At 45.1% G+C, this 10,388-nt stretch overlaps 1 long non-coding RNA gene across 1 annotated transcript; it reads right to left on the bottom strand.

Moving 5' to 3' along the window:
• Positions 1-858: 858 nt before the first annotated feature.
• On the bottom strand, positions 859-6,038 carry LOC308460667. Its single transcript, XR_013978704.1, has 3 exons — positions 5,950-6,038; positions 4,093-4,836; positions 859-1,203 (listed from the first exon to the last, which is right to left on the bottom strand). It is a non-coding gene; the product is annotated as an uncharacterized lncRNA (long non-coding RNA).
• Positions 6,039-10,388: the final 4,350 nt, after the last annotated feature.

Below are 10,388 nucleotides of genomic sequence, written 5' to 3'. Positions count from 1 at the left end.
GCTAGGACTTATTAGTGCTCTTCCCACCATATGTTTGCTCTGTTGGAATCCTGGAAGCAAAGCCCCAAGTTTGAGCCAAGCACACTTTGGTAACGTTGCAAAACACGCAGCAAAGGAAAGTATTGAAATATAGGCTGTAAAACCTTTAACATGTGACCTTCCAGTGAGTCCCCAAATGTCCTCTTTTAAAAATTCTTTCCAAACTATCCCACTTCCCTAGCACAGAGATAGACCACATGCTTGGTAAGTCATAATATGGTTTACTTACAAAACTCTTAAAAGGTCAGATTCATGTGCTTTTCCATACAGTATTCAGGAAAAAATGAACAAGCAGTCCAAATGTTGCTCAGTGACAAATGGTAAAAGTTTCTAAACTACTGGTATGGGGGGGGGGGGAACTAGTTTCAGACTCAGTTCTGTTCTGAAACAAAAGAGGTTAGTTAAAGCCATGTATCTGGAGAGACCAGCTCATACCGCCTTACGTACTGAAATCCACATGGAGAGAGATATATAACAAAAGCTGGTGACCCATTTCCTCACAAGGTGGGGAATAATGGCATAGAATAGCTTACTCTATGGTTTTAACCTCTTCATTGACTAAATCAGGGGTCGGCAACCTAAGGCTTATTGAAATTGAAATACTTTATTGTCACTTGTACAACTTGTATACAGTGAGATTACACGAGCACCCCCCACCGAGCTCTCTTAGTCTTAATTCCCCTCGTTTACTGACGCACACCCACCAAACCCGAAAGTCAGATGCCCTGTTATCTTTTCATTCAGCAGCCTAACAGCCCAGGATAGAACCCTGTTGGTGCTTCTATATCTTTTGCCCGAGGGCAGGAGATCCAGAAAGTGCCGGCCAGGGTGTGAATCATCCCTGAGAATTTTCCTCACTCTCCTAAGGCAATGTTCTTCCACGATGTCATCCAGCGGATTCACGGGACAGCCCATAATATCTAGTGCTGTATTCACCACCCTCTGTAGGCACTTTCTATCAGTTGATGTCAAACCAGCGTACCAGACCATGATACGCTTTCTATTCCAGGACACTTTCTATTGTGGACCGGTAGAAGGAGATTATCAAATGTTGATTGACATCGTTCTTTCGCAATACTCTGAGGAGATGAAGTCTCTGCTGGGCTTTCTTAACCACCTGGGTTGTATTGATTTTCCAAGTAAGGTGTTCACTGAGATAAACTCCTAGGAATTTAAAGGAAGCGACTCTCTCCACACAGCCCTCCCCGATGTACAGCGGGGCTAGTTCTCCTCTCTTCCTCCGAAAGTCCAACACCATCTCCTTTGTCTTTGGCTCGTCTATCTGGCCCATGGTGACCCCTGCCCCCCCTCCACTCTTACTGGTGCGGTGCAGCGTGGGGCAGTGCAGGGACTGACTTCCGGGTTGATGATGCCTGTGCGTGTGCGCACGGGCACTCCTCCAACCTGGACGTGCACCGAAAATAGTGTGTACACATGCATGCAGGATGGAGAAGCGCCTGTGCGCATGTGCACATGCTATTTCCAGTGCACATCTGAGTCGGAGGAGCACTGGAAATAGTGTGTGCACACATGCACGGTCGCTCCTCTGACCCGGAAGAGCGCGTATGCGCACACTCTCCAGCCCATCCTCCGACGGACAGAGCATTGACTGGCCCATTGTTCGGTAAGTTTGCCAACCCCTGGACTAAATAGATTCAAATATGCTAACATTATATGAGGCTGAGACCCTACAAGCTCCACCTCCACCCTGGTAAGGGTGAAGGGAAGCAAGAAGAAACAGAAGCCTCCACCATATGCAGTGGCGGAGGAAGCCTCTCGGGCACCTGGGGTGGTACGCCCAGGGGCAGGGTGAACCGCCCATAGGGAAGGACAAGGCAGGGTGCACAGCACCCATAGGGACAGGACGGGGTGCCCGGTGTCCATTACCATCCTCCTCTGTTGTTTGCTCACCTGCCTGCCTCCTCCAGCCAGGAGCATGGGGTAACAGCGCGCTGCCCCCTGCAACTCCCGACCCAAGCGTGATCCAGTGCAGAGGCCAGGCTGGGGGGTGCGATCCAGTGCAGCTGCGATCGGACCTGGCTGGGAATTTGTCACCCCCCTCAGGGATGACATCCAGGGCACACCACCCCCACATTGCTCCACCTCTGGATGTATGTGTGGTTTTAGCCGCTGCCACTCAAAAGGAAAGTGACGGATAGTGAGGAAGAGTGGAAATCCCAAATAACCAAGGGCTTTGCCCTCTGTTATCCAAAGTCTTACATGGCCCCCAACATGTGCCCAGTGATGCCAACTGCTGGTGCCAAGCGTCAGGCTTGTGACCCTCTTGAAGATACGTAGAGGCTTAGACCCAGACTCAATCTCAATTAGATTGCATTGAAAGAAATGTGAAAAGTGAAAATGAATGGGACCCACGTGTGACTGCCTTTCTCTGGATCCAACCCATAATATTTGTTTCACAATGTGTTTCCCAAATCCCCATGTTTTTAAAAGGGACCAGGATCAGAGCAAAGTAAAAGAGGTTTAATTAAAGATCCATGACAATTAAGAGCTATGTTTAAAACCTTATCAGATTTTTGATAAATGTGACTGCTGTAATAAATGCAGAATGGAAAGAGCTGCTATTTTAAACGCTTCCATTCTTACAAAAGAAATCTCTCTAGAGCAGAAAGCAGTGTGTGTTGTTCTTTGAATAAAGGAATTAATTTCAGGCTTTATTAACAATACAAATAACACTGCGTGATTTCTTTGCTTCCTAAAGCCTGACTCAGCCTCATAAACCAGGAGTTAAAACATGATTTGGAATTCAATAGCCTCTGAATGACAGGAGTATACATTTCCTCTCTTGGCTTGATAGGAGACCAAATGATGCTCTCACTTGCCTGATTAGAAAGTGGGGGGGGGGGAAAGATGGGGGCTGTTTAAAACTAGTATGTTACATATTTTGTGTTAAAGCCTTACAACAGGTTCCCTCATCAACAAATAAGGTCTGCCCACATACCAAAACAAAAAAAAATGTGGGGGGGGGACGGGACAGTTTCTTTATATAAAACTAAATTAACATTGCACTTTTGGTTTAACATGTGCCCATATTCCCTGATACTCCAGAATACTGGGAAACTGCAGCTGTTGAAACCCATACAAGGGATGGGCAGATCTTTGCATTTCATCTGCCTCAGTTTATCATTTTTCAAATTTTAAATTCAGTTCTACACATTTCTGCAGTAATTTGCATTAAAGAAAACTCATGAAAATTCATCAGCATTTTAGTGAAAATTTCTCTGAATAAACACATTTTTGTATTTTTTTTCCGTGTTATTTTCACCAATATATTAATTTTTATACAGTCTCCCAATATTTGTGTAAGCGTTGCTTGGTTAGAGAACCACAACGCAAAAATAAGAGACATGCAAACTTGAAAGGATGGCTATTTTTTTTGTTTGCACATTATCTTGGAAAGTGCAGATTCGGTAGGTTTGCTGTCAAAAACAAAGGGAATCAAATTTCTGCTCGAGTCTCACCTTCACCACAATGTTATTTTGGCAATCTGGATGTGGCACACTATTCTATTTTGTGGTGTGTTTTTAACCAAGGCTAAGATTATCCAGGGTGCAATTGGAGCAGCTGCATCAGGGTCCATGACTCGCGGGGCCAAAGAGTTGGAGCATACTTAAAAGGAAAGCAAGTATTTAGCCACCTTGGAAGGAAAGTTATAAATCAGAATGTGTAGGGTACTAAACTGACTAGAGTTAAGATTTTCCTGTGTTGGGGACACAGCTTTCATTTTGCTCCGCAGAGCAGCTCCAGGAGTCAGAAAGGTCCCCTCCTCTTCCACTCTGATTATTATTGTTGTTGCTGTTGTTATATATTTCTTTAAACCCCACCATTTGTGTTGACAGGACTCAAGGCACCTTAAAAACAAAAACTGTTAAAAACGTAGAAAAAACAACAATTAAAAACAATTAAACACACAAACATATATATGAATGATTATATATACTCTATTAAAACCAATTACAGTAAAACTGCACAGAACCAATCCTTTCATTAAAAGCAGTCGTTCCCAAAAGCCTGTTGGAAAAAGAAAGTATTCACCTGCTGGCAGAAGGACAAGGAAAGAGGCCGTCTAACTTCTCCACGGAGTGCCAGAGTCTGGAGACAGCCACCCAGAAGGCCCTCTCCCACGTCCCCACCGTTCATGCCTGTGAGGATGGCAGGACTGAGAGAAGGGTCTCGCCAGAAGATCTCATTACCTGGGCAGGTTTGTATGAGGGAATGTGGCTTTTCAGATAGCTTGGACCTAAGCTGTATAGGACCAGCACTTTGAATTGTGCCCAGAAACAGACCAGTAGCAAGTGGGGCAGTTCTAGCAAGGGAGTTGTCTGCTCCCTTTAACCAGCCTTGGTCAACATTCTGGCTGCAGCCCTTTGAGACGGTCAGAGTTTCTAAACAGTCGCACACAGAGCACGCTACAGTAATCCAAACGAGATGTAACTAAGACCCATGACCATTCCTTGTGACCAAGTGAGACGACCAAAGAAATTGTCTGTGAAGTAATCCTCTCCGCTTCTTTTTCGTGGAAACTCTGAGAGTTTCCCACCCTTGAGAGTTGGAAAGTGCAGGGTCTGCCTTGGGGGGGGGGGGGCTGTTGGAGAGTGGGGGCAAAAACTTCCCTCATCCTTCTGATCAATCACCCAACAACAGTGCAATGCCATTAACAAGCTAGACTTCATAATGACAAGTGGTGAGAATTGAAATAAGTGTGACTTGAAAATGTACCTGTTGCACATTTAAACCCCATGTTTGAGAGCTTTGCATCTCTCACTTCTGCATCTTGGTCTAAACGAAGAGAAAGGCAGGTGATAAAACTGCTTCTTGTGATAACTAAGTTGGGAATAAGTGATCTCTTTATAGCCTCTTATTAGGAGTTGTATCTTACCCATGGCCCATTAGGTTCGGTGTGAAGGACAGGGATGATGGGGGCCAGGCAGGAATTGGTCTCTCATACCCTCCAACTCATTATAATCCCAATTTTGGACACCCCCCCCCACCAACATGCCTCCCATATCCCCCTGCCTCCCCCTTATCTTACTCTCCCTCTGCCAGCTCCTCCTCCTTGGCCAGCCTGACGCAACCAGCCCTTCTTGGCCTCCTCCCTCAGCTGGCTCCACACAGGCAGGCCTCCTTGCTTCCTCACTTGGCCGCCGTTGCTCCACTGCCAGCCCATCACACCTGTCTTTTTCTGCTTCTCCCAACAGCCACTGCAGCCACCTTCTTTCCCTCCTAAGTTATTAAGACACTGAGAAGAGGGGAAAGTCCCACTTCTGTGTGGTGGCTGCCCAAGAGAGGAAGGACACATGTCCCAGGATATAATCAGAAGCTTGGGTGACTTATTTAAATTTGAGATGTCTAAGTAAAAATGGGACATTTGGGCCGTATGGACTCTGGGCGCAGCATTATGTGCTACACAGTTGGCTGTGGGCAGGAGTGGAGTGGGCAGGCAGGACAACGGATTTGGACTTTGCTTCAGGCAGCAAGCTCAGTTCAGTCCTAAACTCATGGTGCAAATACTGATTGCATCCTAAGGCAAAAAACCAGAGTTCAGTCAGTCAGCAAATTACTTTGCAGACTCATTTTTCATCTAATTAAGAAATGTGTCTCTGAAGAACACAAGAGAAGCTGGGCCTCATCTATTATAATCACGGGATAATTTTGTTCTAAATATAGGGTGAGATTAGAAGGGCTAGCCTTCCAAAGCCCTAGCAGAGCAACCCAATTCCTGAACCCTCGTCATCAGCAGCATATGTGAACTATTTATTTTCTCAACTCCTTTTCACCTTGAGTTCCAAACTCCAGTTTCCCTGCGGCTCACGTAGCATACAAGAGATACACTTCAGCTTCTGGATGCATCTCAGCATTCCCAGCTCTGTCCCAAGCCTAGCCCCAACTCACCATGTAGACAGTCCAGACTCCAAACCAGTTAGGCCAGTGTGCATAGATCCCAAACTAGCCTGCCCTGCTAACACAAACTTCAAGTCCTGAAAGCACAAGTGTTTTGAGACTGCTTCACACAATGCACATCTCAGATGAGGCAATAATTACTAGCTATGACCACATAGCTATGACCATGACAGCTAGAAATTACCTTTATGACCAAGGCAATATACATTCAAAAACCAGATGCCTTCACCGCAGAGCATTGCCCAGCACTCCCCAGGACTGAATCCTCGGCTGACCAGCTGTTGCATGGAGGTTCTGATCCTGTGGGGTGCTGCTTCAGGGGGCAAGGTGTTGAGTGGGAAGAAGGCGAGGCTGGGCAGGAAGGAGAGGTTGGGTGGGAAAGCCTGCACCCGACATCTATAGGCACTCATCCCTACCTTTTTCCTGGAAGACACAGTTAGTGGAATTTGTTTGTCTGTTGGAATGTTCATGTTGTGCGCCTCCATCTGCATTCAACATATGTGTTTGCAACAAGCACACATCTATCCTTCCAAATATCTCACATCATATTAATTACTCTTCGTATCCAGTAACAGCATTAATTTATGACAGATGAAGCTTGTCATACCAAGTTGTCAGGGTCTGGGCAGAGGAGGAGTGGTGGAGACCGCCTCCCCATCCTGACCCTTCCAGGGTGAAGGAAGAAGAAGACAGTATAGATTTACAGCAGGGGTTTGAGGGAGGTCGCAGCTCAGAGGCAGATGTGGAGGAAAGTTGGGAAATCATGGGAGAGCCAGAGCAACACCTGGCTGACGTGTTGTCATTAGAAAGCATTCCAGACCCTCCATCTCCCGGAACCCAGCGAGCCTTGAAAGTAGGAGAGCAAAGAGCTCAAAGACAGAGGGCACATAGCAGCACCCCTAGAGGAGATGGTGAGAATGACGAATGAAGAAGTGGGAGAGAAGGGGGTGGAGATTCACTTGGGACAAGGCCCTTATCCAAGAGGCTGGGTTCTATAGCCTCTCTCTGTAAAGACTGAAATGAAAAAGGACTGTAAGAAACTTTTCCTTGTCTTTATAATTTCCTGGGCAACCAGCCGGGAGTCGCTGACAGCATCCTGACACAAGGTGAGAAAAGCAACTGCATCCTAAAATTCCTTCTTGTTTTAACCCCAACTGCATGCATGTATGTGCAGCCACAACTGAGTTTTTAAGTCCCACCACCAAATCTCATTAGAGCTTTGTAACTTAGAGCAAATTAAACACATACACACACCCTATCCAACTTATGCTTGGAGGGTTGTAGTTTTGGTGGGGTTAAATTGTACTGGTGTGTTGGAATACACTACTTGTTTAGGCAACTTATAGCCAGTCTGATGTAATGACACAACGTCATGTCGTTATTCTGACTAGGATCACACAACAAGGCAAAATATAGGATAGGCCCAGAATAGGAGCAGTGAGTGATGGAACACTAGGGCTGGAGCAGACATGGGAAACACTAAGTTTCCAAGGAGCATTTTGCACTTTTAAAAGCCCCCCTTTTGCCCTGAAAGATTAATTTGGTAATTTGGCTCATCCCTAACATGCTTAGACTTGTCCTACATTATGTTCAATAAGGGAATTGCTGGTGGAAGTCCAGAGGCATCCACTGTGACCCCGACCCCCCAAATCCCATGCCAGTTAAGACACCAGTCTGTGTCAAGAGTTAGCTAATGCTCTGGTTGCCATAGAGACTTTTTTGTGGCAGATAAAGCTGAGAGATACCAAGCTGATTAAAACACTAGGATAATGTACCTTCTGCTGCTTAATTAAGGACCAGCAACATCTGAACACACTAAAACCCCTGGATTCTGAACATCATCCATATTTAAGTGCATCTTTATATATATAGAGCCATAGCCGACTGACAAGGAAAGGCAGCATATGCTTGCAGGATTATGCTAAGGATAAGATAAATTACCCTGTGTTTGGATGTGCTACTGCCTCACTCTTGCCATTTATTTCCTATTCAGTGAGTTCTGTCAGATTAGAATTCATAAGAAATCTCCCTCTGAGGGACTGGGCAACTGGGATTTCAATGTTGTAAGGGAATCATTTAAAATTATGCTCAGAGCTGGATTTACAATTATGCTCAGACAAACCAGAGGTTTCTCAGGTACCAGGGCTGGCAACAGTGGCTGGATCTGGACACATCAAATAAGTGTTGTAAACTTTGCATGAGAAATTGAGTTGGCAAAAATGGAACTCCACAGCGCCTTCTGGTGCCACAGTGTTATAATGCATATACAATGCATATAAAACACCTTTTCTTTACCAATCTAGCAGGTACAGTGTTTACTTGAAGGCAGTGCTTTTTTTCCTTAAAAATGTTTAGGGGTACTCTCATTTTGACTCAAGAAAATCACCATTTTATAGTTCAAATCGAGAAAAATAAATACAGTAAATGGACAAAAGTACAAAGAACATGCATTACCCATATTGAAATACTGTCCCTCAATAAGGCCAAACTTTCATCAGTAAAACACCACACATCCACATTCCACACTGCTTCACACATTAAACCCTCGCTTCCATCTGAGACTCAGGAAACACCGTGACAAGAAATGAGGCTGCCATCAGGGGTAGCAATGGAACTGACGATTAACCGTGCTAGAGAAGAAACTAAAAAATTTAAAATTGTTAGTTTCTTCTCCTGTTAGATTCACAAAATGTTTAGGGGTACGCGTATCCCTGCGTCGCCCCCAGAAAAAAGCCCAGCTTGAAGGACTAGAGTTCTTCCAAGGGGAGAAGGACTAAGCTACATTAACAGCCAAATCACAAAGTGTACTTTTTATTGAACTCTACCACTTCTGGATGGGCATGGGTGGCGCTGGGGGTTAAACCACTGAGCCTTGGGCTTGCCAATCAGAAGGTCGGCAGTTCAAATCCCCGCGACGGGGTGAGCTCCCGTTGCTCGGTCCCTGCTCCTGCCAACCTAGCAGTTCGAAAGCACATCAAAGTGCAAGTAGATAAATAGGTACCGCTCTGGCGGGAAGGTAAACGGTGTTTCCGTGCGCTGCTTTGGTTCGCCAGAAGCGGCTTAGTCATGCCAGCCACATGACCCGGAAGCTGTACACTGGCTCCCTCTGCCAATAAAGCGAGATGAGCGCCACAACCGCAGAGCCGGCCACGACTGGACCTAATGGTCAGGGGTCCCTTTACCCCTTTACCTTTACCTTACCACTTCTGGACTGCAGATAAGGCAAAGGCACCATGTTTAAATTCTCTGCTGTTTAACAAACCTCCTGTCCACACAGAAAACTAGCATGTTTAGGATAAAGCTTCAGGCTTCCTGCTGCTTTCTGTCTAAAGTCCAGAATGCTTTTGTGCAGAGAAGGAACTGTCCAACTCCCAACCAAGGAAGAATGGCAGATAAAGTGAATGGACTCTGCAGAAATGGCAAAATTAATGGGAAGAATAAGGAATCAAGAAGAAATAACTTGTAACGAAGAATGGGGGGAAATTGTGGACTGTCTTAAAAACTATTGCAAACAACTAAACACATTAGCAGGATTAATCTAAAAACAAGCAGTTAAAAGGTTGATTTAAAAGTAAACTAGAGAGTAACTAAGTAAAAGGTGTAAAGAGATGCAGTTTTGGAAATGATCTTATACAAAACTACAGAAGGGAAGGAGGGAAGTCAAACTGAGTATGTACTGATCTACATGTGATTATTGTTAAACTGAAAACTGAAAAATAAAATTTATAAAAAAATAAAATAAAGTGTTATAGTTGCAGAACAGAAGAAGAGGCTGATGTGTCAGGTCACTGGCTCATCTAGCCTGGCATAATATTCTTATGGTGGCCAACCAGTTGCCTGTGGGAAACCAGCAAGCGGCACATGAGCACAAGAACACGCTCCCCTTCTGTGGTTTCTAGCAACTGGTATTCAGAATATGCCTCTGATCCCAGAGGAGGAATATAGCTAACATGGCTAGTAGCCATTGATAGCCTTGTCCTTCATGAATTTGTCTAATCCTCTTTCAAATCCATCTAAGTTTATTTATTTATTTTATTACATTTATATCCCACCTTTTTCTCTAAGGAACTCAAAGTTCTCCTCTTCCTCATCTGTGCTGTAAAATGAAAGTTCCTGGGCTCACTTGGATTGCCAAACAAAGACACCAGCCAAGAAAACAGGAGCAAAGCAGCAGCCAGTAGGCCTGATCTTTATTCAAAAGACGGTTGCAACAGAACTTCCACCCATCACATGGGAGAAGCAGGAAGAAGCCCAGAACAAAGGGCGGCTCCCTCTTTTATCCCTCAGGTGACACATCATGCATACATCACAGATGCATCATACATATGTCACAAACAGGGAGGAGTTTTCTGGTAGAAACCAGTTTGTCAGGTTTCCCCCCAACCTCCCTTGCCCACCACCCCACACCCATCAAGTGATACAACAGGAAT

This window comes from Podarcis pityusensis (assembly GCF_964106645.2).
Source record: "Podarcis pityusensis genome assembly, chromosome: 13".
Lineage (NCBI taxonomy): Eukaryota > Metazoa > Chordata > Lepidosauria > Squamata > Lacertidae > Podarcis > Podarcis pityusensis.
Note: the sequence above shows the minus strand (reverse complement) of the source record. Positions and strands in the feature narration are given on the sequence as shown.